Source organism: Columba livia, chromosome 12 (assembly GCF_036013475.1).
Source record: "Columba livia isolate bColLiv1 breed racing homer chromosome 12, bColLiv1.pat.W.v2, whole genome shotgun sequence".
NCBI lineage: Eukaryota > Metazoa > Chordata > Aves > Columbiformes > Columbidae > Columba > Columba livia.
In genome coordinates, this window is record NC_088613.1 from 18,215,036 (window position 1) to 18,226,893 (window position 11,858).

Below are 11,858 nucleotides of genomic sequence, written 5' to 3' on the forward strand. Positions count from 1 at the left end.
AAAATCTCAACAGCATGTATTAATGTTTGCTAGTGAACGTACAAATGCTGCTGTGCAACCCACACTCTCCAGTCCACGCCTTTTTAAGAAAGGTGAGATTTTCGTATCAAGATGGTGAAAGTCGGGCTTTGGACTCTGCTTGCTCACAGAGCAGCGTTAGGCAGAGCTCAGTCTCTGCCGTGCTGCTGGGAGCCAGTTGGCAGAGCCCACAGGAGAAGAGCCAGCCGAGAGATGCACTGGTTCTGTTCTTGTGCTGGCAAGGCTCCTGGCTGGCTCTAAATCTGCCCTGCCAAAGCACAGGGGGGTTTGCAAGGGGGTGGGGGAGTCGCTTACTTTGCTTCATCAGCCCCTGCAAGATAAACATGATGTTGTTTTGGTTTGGTTTGGTTTGGGGTGTTTTTTTTTGTGATTGTGAGTAATAAATGCATCAGAAATTCTAGTTGGCTTTAAATTATTTCTTCGCTTTGAAAGAAACTGTATGAAGGAACTGTACATTGCAGTGAGGGATTCATGTTTCTTACTTCACCGACGTGAGGAGCTGGGTAAGGGATCAAACTGCTTCAGCAGCCACTGGCTGCAAGAGATGTGGATGATTCCAGGAGCTTTGTTGCACTTCACTTTTAGGCTAATAGTGTTCCTCATGTGAACATTCTGCCTCTGCTACTAGGAATGTATAAAAAAACGGGGTTTAGTAGCAGTGCAAAATAGTCTTTTTAGCTATTTGTATTAGATATCATAGAATCAATTTGGTTGGAAGAGACCTTCAGGATCATTGAGTCCAACCATAACCTAACCTAACTCTAGCACTAACCCATGTCCCTGAGAACCTTGTCTAAACGCCTTTTAAACCCCTCCAGAGATGGTGACTCCACCACGGCCCTGGGCAGCCTGTTTTAATGTGGATTGTGATGATAAATGCAAATTAACAGGTCATTTGAAATAATGTTTGAAGGGAAAAAGTGCAATTCTTTTTAGTGCTAGTTCGGTTCTGCATTTGTATTTTATCCATAATAATTAGTTATAGGGAGAAACACTACTATTTGAGTTGTGTCTTGGTACCTTCTGGTCCTACTAAACATCCTCAACTAGAGTGGGGCTGATAGTATTTTTGTAGGTTAACCAAGTTCTCAAAAATGGCGGGTTTTATCACACTATTTCTAGCAGGTTTTCTGTGCTAGACAGGATGTCTTTCTCCTGAGGCGAAAATGCAGCAGAGAGCTCGCTGCTGCCGGGACGCGCCAGGACACGGTGCACAACAGCCACCGCGGTTCCAACAGCACGTCAACCGGCAGAAACAAGAACGTCAGGGGAGCGCATTGCAGAGCTCATCCGTGTCTAGAACGGTATGGTTTTCATTTTGAAAATGTGGTTCATAAAATCTCTAATTCTTATACACACAGCATGAGTGTTTCTGAGTTTTGCCTCAGAGCCCGGAGTTCAGAAACACACGTGCGCACCTTTACATCTGGTGTGTCTCTGAATCATTCTGCGGAGCTGTTACTAAGCAGCAGCAGCTATATCGGGGCTCCATTTTATGAAGAGGAAGGGCTGTGTTACTCATTTCGTTTCCAAAAAATTCATTTGTTTTGCATTCCCAGAAGGTACTTTTATTCTCCCAGAAAGGTCAAGCAGAAACATTGATGTAAGTCCTGTTTATGGCAATTTTGTTAGATTTCCAGCAATTGCAATGGAACATATTTATAACAAGTATGTTTCTCTCTAGGGTGATACCATTAGTCAAAATATGCTTTCTCATATTTCCACTACATAAACACAAATATCTTTTAAGACTCAAACTTACTGGTCTTCAGGATTCCCACAGCCACATCTCATTAGCGGTTCAGAAGGCCGTGCTAGCCATGGTTTCAATTTGGGATGAAAAGGGATGAACTTCAACCAAACGAGAAGGTTGAAAAACAGGAGAATGTTCCACGTGTGGGCTGTTGCCCTGATAAAACAGCAACCATGACAAGTCCGATGATTTAAACATACAACTGGTGATCCAACATGCCGAGGATCCAGGCAGGTCAGCGTTTGGTGCCCAGGGCTCAGCTGTGACGTTGTGCCGCAGCTCACCAACTTCGTTATTCTCAATGCACTAATAATGTATCTGTCATCCCTGATGCAATGCAGCCACTGGCTCTGTATGCGCCCCTCTACAGGTGTGCCAAAATATGTTGGTATCCTCACAAACTGTGAAGAAGCAAACTGTCCACTGATACGAACGTCAGGAACGGCCTTGAATAAAACGGCATTACTGGCAAAGCAGCAGAGCAGAAGTTGTGACTATCACACTCATGGTGACAAATGAGCTGTACATCCCCACTTTCATTTCTTCATTCACAAGACTTCTGTTGAAATAACGTGACAATGTTAATCTAGAGAGTGTCCAGATATAGAAGCAATTACCAACCCAGTTGAACTGACATTTTACATCTCAACATAATAATGAACTGTCTATGAACTAATTATTGAAGGAAAAGCAACAGGCTCATGTGAAGTCTTGGGAGGCCGTGTCTACAGCGTGTTTCAGCTGTCTCCTGCCATGTACATCTCACTGTGAATAGAGCTCGGTACAGACACAAAAACTGATTTAATAAGAATTTTAGAAATAAGATACCTTGAACGTGACATTCAAATGGAAGTCTCGCTGACGTACGTGGAACAAAAGTGAAAACAATTTGGAACTACAAAAATGAGTTTTCTTCCTCCTGCTACAGTTGAAATGCAGCTGGTTGAAACGCAGACCCTCCCCTTCTTGGGGTCTATCAGCAAATTCATTAACTGTTTTTTGGCAGCAGTATCGCTAGCTGATCTGCTTGTCCTAGGACCCAAGTGAGTTGAAACAGAATTTCAGGATGAAGTTCCAAGGAGAATAGCATTAAGGGCGTTGTTATGTATCAGTATGTTAAAAACACTAACTACAATTTAGCAGGAAAAAAACTGGCAAAATACTGCCTACTTTGGTCTGCCAATATTTATGAGTACTCTTGGGGCTCATCGGCTTTACAAGAGAAAAGCTAATCGAGTGGTTATATTATGTTCTGAAAATTTGGGGCCAAAACTTGTTTTTCACACAGCATTTCAAGAAAAGTATTTTGTTTTTCCCACAGATCATAATGGACAATTGACAATAAATTGCATTTTTCTCAGGGTCATCAGCTGTAATTCACAAACACCATTACATCCTCAGCAGTTAGAATCTAGACTAGCTGGAGCTTGTATGAGCTGTCAAAGGCTGAAGCCACTACACTGGGGTTTTTTTGTACATTGGAGACTGAAAGTGACAATTGCAGGTATTTTTAAGTGTCCTGGTTTTATATGAAATGGATTTATTGGAGACTGGTACCAATGGGAACAGAACATTCACCACTGATGGGCTCAGTTGTATCTCAGTGAACAGAAATTGCTGTCACTCAGGGCTGAAGCTGAAACAGATTGCATGCTGGATTAGAAGAGAGAAACAGTCTCTGCTAGGAACAGAGAACAATCTAAATTACACAGTACCCACCAAGTCTTCTTTACTATTTGATTAATGGAATATCAACAGGAAAAAAAATATTGATGGAGAAACAGAGGTGAAGAATTAAATCACAATTCTGGAAATCAATTTCAGTGCAACCAGACTTGCAGCAACATTTTGGCAGTTGAAAATAAGGTTAGGAATAAAGCCACGTGGATAATAGGCTCTTCTTCTGATTGCTTTAATTAGGTCTCATCAATTACAGACTTCTCTGTACCCCCAGCTTCTCTCCCCAAAAGTCTCTATCAGATAATGAAAGGAATGGAAATGTACACTGCACCTGAAGGCAAAATAGTAATGAAGAAAATTGACATTTTCTCTAAAACATAATAAAATCAACAATTTTATCCATTGCAGTCTGTTAAGGACAGTGGAGAAGCCCCATCTCTAGGTGATTCCCACTCGAGAATGATTCCCTGCGTGTATCACAACTGTGCTGGGAGTCTGAACATTGGGAAAAGTCCAACAGTAGGGAAGGGCTCATGAGTGACTTCTGAAAAAGAGATTAAGGAACTAAATAATTATGACTTGGGTAAATGACAATTAAGGATGAGAAAACCTTCTAAAAGTGATTGAAGTTGAGCTCTGGAGGGGGAGCAGAACTATTCAATATCTTCTATGGGGCCACAGGTGGGAAACTGAGAAAAAGAACTTGAGGGTAAAAATGGACATTGGGTCCAGTCGTTCTAGTTCAGGGGCACAGGCTTCATCACTGAGTCCTTTCCGTTTCAACATTATATATATTTTATGCTGTAGAAGATGATCTGTTACTGTCAGGCGTACAAATTAAATCTAAGATACTTAATAGATGTTTTTTGTCTTCTGTGTGCATAGTGTTTTCTGTGTATATGCAGCTCAGGCTAAAAGAGGAAAAAGATCATGGAAGTAACCATTCATCAGCTACCAACATGCTGCTTTTTAGGAATATATCTGATAGACATATTAGTAGATCCTTGTGGGGTTTTCCACGCATTTTCTGAGTCAGGAGTTAATATATTACTTATATATGAAAGCGGCAAAAAATTGTTGATAGGACCAACTGAACTTTTGTATATCTTGGATTTGTAGCTTTAGAAAGGCAAATATTTTAGTAGATATTTTTTCAAAAAAAATAAACAATTCCAGTATCCTAGCAACAGTCACACAGCTGATTACAGATATCAAACTTCCCAGGGTATTATGGAATTCATCCTAGCAATCCAATTTAATTAATTCTGCCTTCAAACTAATTACCGGTCTGACACAGGTTCTGAAGTTTGGAAGGAACGTGAGATATAAATGAGAGTGGAGCATCCTCCAGGAGATGGGTATGGCATCGGTGGAGAAAAAAGAAAATGCATCAAGCCAGTAATTATTGCACTGATTTAAAAAAATACCTAAAAATGAAGCTTATTTTTCTTACAGAGCCTCTCTTGGCAGTTTGTGGAGGAGGCAGCAGTACATTTGAGAGACTCCTCCAGCGCTGGTATTTACCATGGATTTGAATGCAGTGGAAGATTGAGGCAGTTAGCTGTGCCAGTACGGACATCACTGCTTAAGACGGCTCTCTGGCTTAGGGAGTGCACAACCCGATAAATCTTTCCAGCTCAGGAGGTTCAGTTTGTGTTTTACTTTCAGGGGTTGAATGCCAGTGCACGGCTGGGGTCACACCAGATCTGGTCTGTGGGAGGTGTGGGGGTTTGTCAGTATGAAACCATTAAAAGAAAAAGAAAAAAAAGAGGGGGAAAACCAAACAAGCTCCAGTCCAGTAAGACAGGCAAAATGACCTAAATAGAAAAAGACAGTTGCTTTTTCCATATGAGTGGTTTTGTAGGCTTGGATGTTGAAAACGCCTCCCTCTCAGCTCACCCAAGCCTGCTTCTTGCAGTGATCAGCCCAGATCAGCGTGTGTTCTGCCCCAGTGATTGCTAACGGGTGCTCATCAGAAAGGCTGGGTTTCTGGTCTCTTGATCCTGTGCAAGTGACAGGCTCTTCTTCAAGCACCGGTTGGAAAACAGAGTGTTCCTGATGATCCAAACTTTCATCAAGAGAGCACAGGTCCTCCTGACTGAAATAAACATATGTCCCATTATTTTGCAGAAGAAAACACTGCAAGGACCACAGTGTTTTCAGGTCTATACCTTCAGCAGGAACTAAAAGCACAGTCATGCTGTTCTCCCCATTTCCTTGAGATTTATCCTCTTTAAGTGCCTCGGGGATGAAACCAGTAATTTGAAATTTGCATCCATATTATCTGTTGCCTTCCCCGTCCATATGCACCCTCTCCAAGAGCCCAGGGCAAAGATGCCATTATACTCAGTCACTAAGAAGCCAGGTGCAGTCGAGAGATCTAACAATGTTAATAAAAGGTCTGATGAAGAAGAAAAAATAAACAAACCTGCTATTGTGCCTGTAAGAATCGCTGCTCCCAGGAAATTAAACAATTACACATGGCGTATGCTGCCTGCCCACACTCAGCACCGCTGCTCAGCTCTGAAATCCTGTCCACCAGGCTCAAAGAAAATCAAGTAAGTTGATTTGCAAAGAATCAATTTGCAAAAGCTGGTGAGATTACAAAAATGTCATTGTCTTCTGCGCATCTCTCAGACTACATACCTGTTCAAACCAGAACTCTAAAGAATCACGTGATTGTGTACATCTCATTTGTGAAAGATGGCATAGATTTAAAGTTTAAAAAGCTGAGTGTTGATGAAGCTTCACCATGGTCAGAGGACTCAGAGCTCTACAATATGTTGTTTTAAAAGATAAGGGAAGAATGAATTGGCTAGAAGTGTGTTTATCTGATTTCAGAGGTCAGTAGCACAGGGGGAAAACGATACTAGAGGTTGATTGAAAAAGACATCGATTTTTAAATAGTTATCACAGAATTCAGCTATTTCAGAAACCAGAAACTGTGTATCCTGCTACAGTGCTCTGGTAAGTGTGAGAACCGGATCCACATCAGGGCCAGGGATGGAAAAGGCCACGTCAGAGACCTGTCAGAGGTCTGACATTGTTCCCGCTTCTTTCCCTTCTTTCCCCAGCATCCCATCCCCTCTCCCCGCGGGACAGGGACTCCATTTGTGAACAAGACACAGATATTTAAGTTGTCACGGAAGCGTCTCCCTGTCTGTTCTTTAAGGGCGCTGTATGAGGAAGGCCCTGCTCTGCTTTGCAGAGGCGAGAGAAAAAGGTGCATGCATTGGGTTAGTAGAGTTCGTTACTGCCAACTGGGGTGGTTGGTCCAGTGTTAAATAGCAAATGTCTGTGACAAAAGTTCGGGATCCACTTGATAATTGCGGGAGAGGAGGAAGGATGGGGATGACAGACTTGCTGTAGGTATACAGAACGAAATTTTTTTAGTGTTGTTCCTTTAAAAGATATGGGGAGATGCACACCAGTTGTGTAATTTAGGGTGCAAAGTAAACAACTCAGTAAACAGAAAATGTCACATTTATGGTGTTTCACGTGACTTTTACCTAAATCTGTGCTGTAGGTGCATTTGATCAGCTTTCCAGTCTCTCTGGAGTGTATGAGGACAATAATTGTGGGGAAATACTTCGACCAATACTTGAAAAGGCTACAAATGTGACAAAACCAGGTGACGATTTTTCACCCGCAGTGACTGCCCTTGGTGTAGCTGCCAGCACTGAGGCTCATGCAGGTCCCTGTCCTGTCCCCACCGAGAAGGAGCAGCTCTGGAGCTGGATGGACGGGGATGCAGCGGAGCATTGTGTGGGCTCCAGCACCCTCTAACGGTGCAAGCGCTCGCTCACCATGTGTTCCTGTACATAATCCTTGCAAACATTTGTAATAACGAGACAAATTTTGCTGACAAATTTCGGCCACTTTTTCACTCGGTGGCAGTTAAAAGTTTTGTAATACTTTAAACAGCTTTACTTGCCATCTGTGCTGACAGACCTCGCTACGTACTCCATATACCCTGCCCACATTTCCACATTAAACTGTGATACAAATTTAAAAGTGGGGGATGGGACAACAGAGAAATCTGAGCGATGACTAAGAGCAAGGACACCGGATGCACCTTATGGTCACAGGCGAGGCAGGTTCTGCTGTCTAGGACAAAGAAAGCTGGGAAACCTGTGGGGGGAAAGGTCAATCCACTTCAGTTTCAATACCAGTGGTAGGATAATTGTCTAAATCTAACTTCTGTCCCAGAGCTGCGTAGAGAGATCTTAAAACTAGAAGTTACAAACACAGCTCTAATCACTTTGTTAAAGCTCTGCTGATTTACATCAAGTGCGTCTGTTCTGGCCGTTTCCTTAACTTACTCTATTCACTGCAAAATAATATAATGATGTTGTATACAGATGATGTGGATAAATGTGTGATAGGACCATTATATGTGTGCACAAGCTCATGTAAAATGCAGGAGTCCCAGTGCAGAGATGCAAAGTCATGCCAAAGGTAACAAAAATAGGTTTACCTGGGGTTTCGCGGGAGGCATTAATGTGTCAGTGTGGAAGCTTATCACATGTAGTGGAGAGCTCTGGCTGAATATAACAAAAACACAGCTTACTCACAGGTTAGTACCACTCAATCCTCATTACACTTCCACCATTTCCCAGTGCTTGGCTGGAAGAATGAGGAAGAGGAGGGAAAACTTTTATAAAAGATAACCCTGAGAAGTCACCAGTAAGTGTAATAGGATCTCTCATGAAGTCCGGAGAAGACCAGTTGCATCTACTTTTTAAAAGTATTCTCTTATCCTGATTCTTTGGCCCATTAGTCCTTTGAATTTTCTGATACAACAGCAATCAAAAAGATATAGCTGAATTGTGGCCTGTTTGAAACTAGCCGTGAAGGGTGCTGAAAAACTCCAGCCACAGCAAAAACTGCCGCTGCGTTGAAAGCTGCGGTTAATGCTGCAATAACTACACACAGCAATCTGGATGGCAGCCACGATACTAATCAGTAATTACGGAGCCCTGCATGGCCAGTCTTTGGACCAGCTCTCTTGTTTCCCTCTGCAATCAGCTATTTAATTTCCATTTTTCTGCACCAGCTCAGTCTCGCTCCTCTGCGTGAGCTGGGGTGCAGCATTTTTGATACAGAGCCCAAATCTGATACGATTAGATTTAGCACGTGTTGTCAGATTTATCTGCATACCTACAAGTACAGTACGTAATCGTCCAAGATACGCTCAAGGTAGGGAGCGGTGCTGTGTTTTCCTCCAAAAAATGACAAAATGGGCCAGCCTTGATGCCCACAAGCCTTTTTCAGAGCAGCAAGGGATGTCAGAAGCCAAGGCTCTCAGCTGCCACTTGGGGTTGGTTTTGGTTCCCTTTTAGGCCATGGATTATCACATCTTGGATATCTCTGTCACTAATAAGCAAAACCATCTATAACCTACCCAGATATAAAAACGTCGGATAGTTAAAAATAAAGGTTACACCTTTATTTTACACACACGAGGTTAAAAGTAGTTGGAAAAGTTAGATGTGCACAGGGTTTGTCTCATTACTGTCTATGAGTGCTCCATAGCTATCTTTCTGTATACCTTCAGGGCTTGCATGTATTACAAGCTTAAGCAAGATTTGGAAATGAACAGTGGGGAAATGGACTTGTGCAACTTTGATTTTCTGGCTTAGAATACAATTTTGAAATGCACACTGTAATCTGTGCACAGTTTCACAGTCAGCACTGGAAATTTAAACTGCATTTTTCAGTCGTGTTTTTTTTTATGGGACAACAGTATTAAGCACTGTCTACCATGTATAATTTTTAAGAGCGTTTTCTCATGTGAAAGACAGCATTTTGGTGAAATTGGTACACGTGGTGCTTTGGGTTTTTCTGCAATAGGTAAGATGTTATAAACACTGGCATTTGTTTCCTGAGTTCATATTGTTTCCTGATGCTTTTTGGACTAATGACAAAACCGGTGCCATCTTAGCTGGTGTCAGTCTTAACTCTAGACTTCAGACTACAGCTCTTTGTAACGACATGTTTCCTGGTGCCCAGAGTCTCACCACCTTCCTTTCTTTGAGCACCAAATAATGTTTTTGGAGAAAAAGCCGATTATGACGATGACCCTTATTTAACTTTTACCCTAAAGCTGCTAGTACTTGGTTTTTCTTATCCGCCTTCCTTAGTGCTGCGGTCTTTAATGGTAGTTTTAACAAGTCTAGTTACACGTGTGGATGAAATCACAGCTTTCTGAACTCTGCAGAGGTTTGCTGCTTGGTTTCAAGAGTGGTGTGTGGCGTGTATTCGCAGGAAACCGCTTGTGGTCAGAATGAAACTTAAAGACCCAGATATTCCCTAGCATAACCCCACATCTTCCTAAGCCACTCCCTTAAGTCGGGCTTTGTGCAAATGTTGTAGTTGCTGTGCAGTCCGGTGAAGCTGCACATCCAGAGAGGACTTTTCTGTTCAAAATTGACTGAAGCTCAACTTTAGATTCAACATTTATTTTGAACAACACCTGGAGTGTTGCTTTCTGAAAAGGGCACAAGGTACCTCATACCAGCTACGTCTAACTCCAGCTGGTGATTTCAGATGGGGAGACACCGTTTGAACCACAAGTGCAAAAAATACATTGTCAGAATCACAAGATTTCAAGGTCGCATGATTATTTTTGTTTTAAAGAGCTGTATTTGGGAATCTCTTACCTCAGATGAGCTCATGTTTATATGACTAACTCTCCCCTGGAAGCCCATGAAACGAAAGAATTTTGAAGATAATCCATGTGGATCTTAGAACACATAGAAAAACTGGCTGTTGAACAAAAAAAATAGTCTTAACTTTATTTACAGAGGCATTATCTGAAAGCATCTGCTCACTTTTACAGCTTTGCGTTGGTGTCAGAGAGGTTGCCTTCCCGCTTTATATACACACGCGCAGGAAAAATGGATCATGGATGTGCTGACATGTCTCTTTCCATCAGATATATATATATAGATAGATAGATAAATAGATAGATAGATAGATAGATAGATAGATAGATAGATAGATAGATGGATAGGTTTCACAATCTAAGTCAGATGTCTGTGATTCCATGTTTAGGGTTACGTGCAGCTCAGGTCAATGTGTGTTATGGTACCTGCAAAGCACTTTTGCTACAGCATGGACTTGGTTAAGCTGGACCGCATGGAGAAAATTAAAACAAGTGCCAAAAAGTACAGGTTTTGTACTAGTTCAGTAGCCTGAAGAAGAAGAAAACAGTGACTGTGAGCGGGTAAAGAGGTCAAGACAGCTGTTGCCTCCTCACTGAACAAACTATTTGAGAAAATCAGAGGTTGTACGTTGTTATCCCCATCCTACAATACTGAAAGAACTAAATATGGAATTACAAGTGCAGTCTAAGGATTTGTAGCTGATGTCTAAATGTTCAGGGATTTGGGCAGGAGAATGTGGTACCTGTACTCAAAAAGAGAGAAACGCTAACACAGATCTGCAGGTTTGACACCAACAGCTGGGAAAGTCTTACAAATTCTGAGGGGAAAAGAAAATGAAGAACAAAGAGGTGACTGGAAAATGTGGTAAATCACAGCAGGGTTGTATCAGAAGTACTTTCTGTTAGATAAATCGTTCTCTTGATGAGAAAACTAATTTCCCTAATGGGGCCAATATAGTAGATTTAATTAACTGCAGCCTTAACTGAAAAGGCATTACTGCATGTGGGAGTGAAGGGGATTCCTCCGGGAATTCAGAGGGGATTGTGGAGCAGACTGGAGGCGGGGGGGCTCTTTGTTGTTGATTTTGGTTGGTTGGTTAAGGTTTTTTGTTTGTTTGGTTGTTTGTTTGTTTAAATTTTGTCATTGTCATTTGTGGATTGCTTGTTTTTTTTAAATTTTCTTTGTTTATTCTATGGGGTTTTTTCTTCCTTTCTTACATTAAATGCCCCATTCCCAGGCTGTTGGAGGGGACACTCATTCTGTCCCACTGGTTGTCTTGAATCTGATCTTCCCCTGTATGCTCACCAGTGACCCAGGTTTGTGCTGAGGAAATTCGAGAGCAATACAAAGAAAACCAACATAAGCTTAATAGAACAAGGTACCAAATTGCATGATTAACAACAAAAAGAGCTTTCAGGGTAAAGATTTATCAGTCCAAGAAGATGCTCAGGCTAGTGTGTGTTATGGTACCTGCAAAGCACTTTTGCTACAGCAGGGACTTGGTTAAGCTGGACCACATGGAGAAAATTAAAACAAGTGCCAAAATGTTCAGGTTTTGAACTAGTTTACCTGGAATATTGTGTCCAGTTGTGGCCCCTCAGTTCCAGCAGGACAGGGAACTGCTGGAGAGAGTCCAGCGCAGCCACCAAGATGCTGGAGGGAGTGGAGCATCTCCCGTGTGAGGAAAGGCTGAGGGAGCTGGGGCTCTGGAGCTGGAC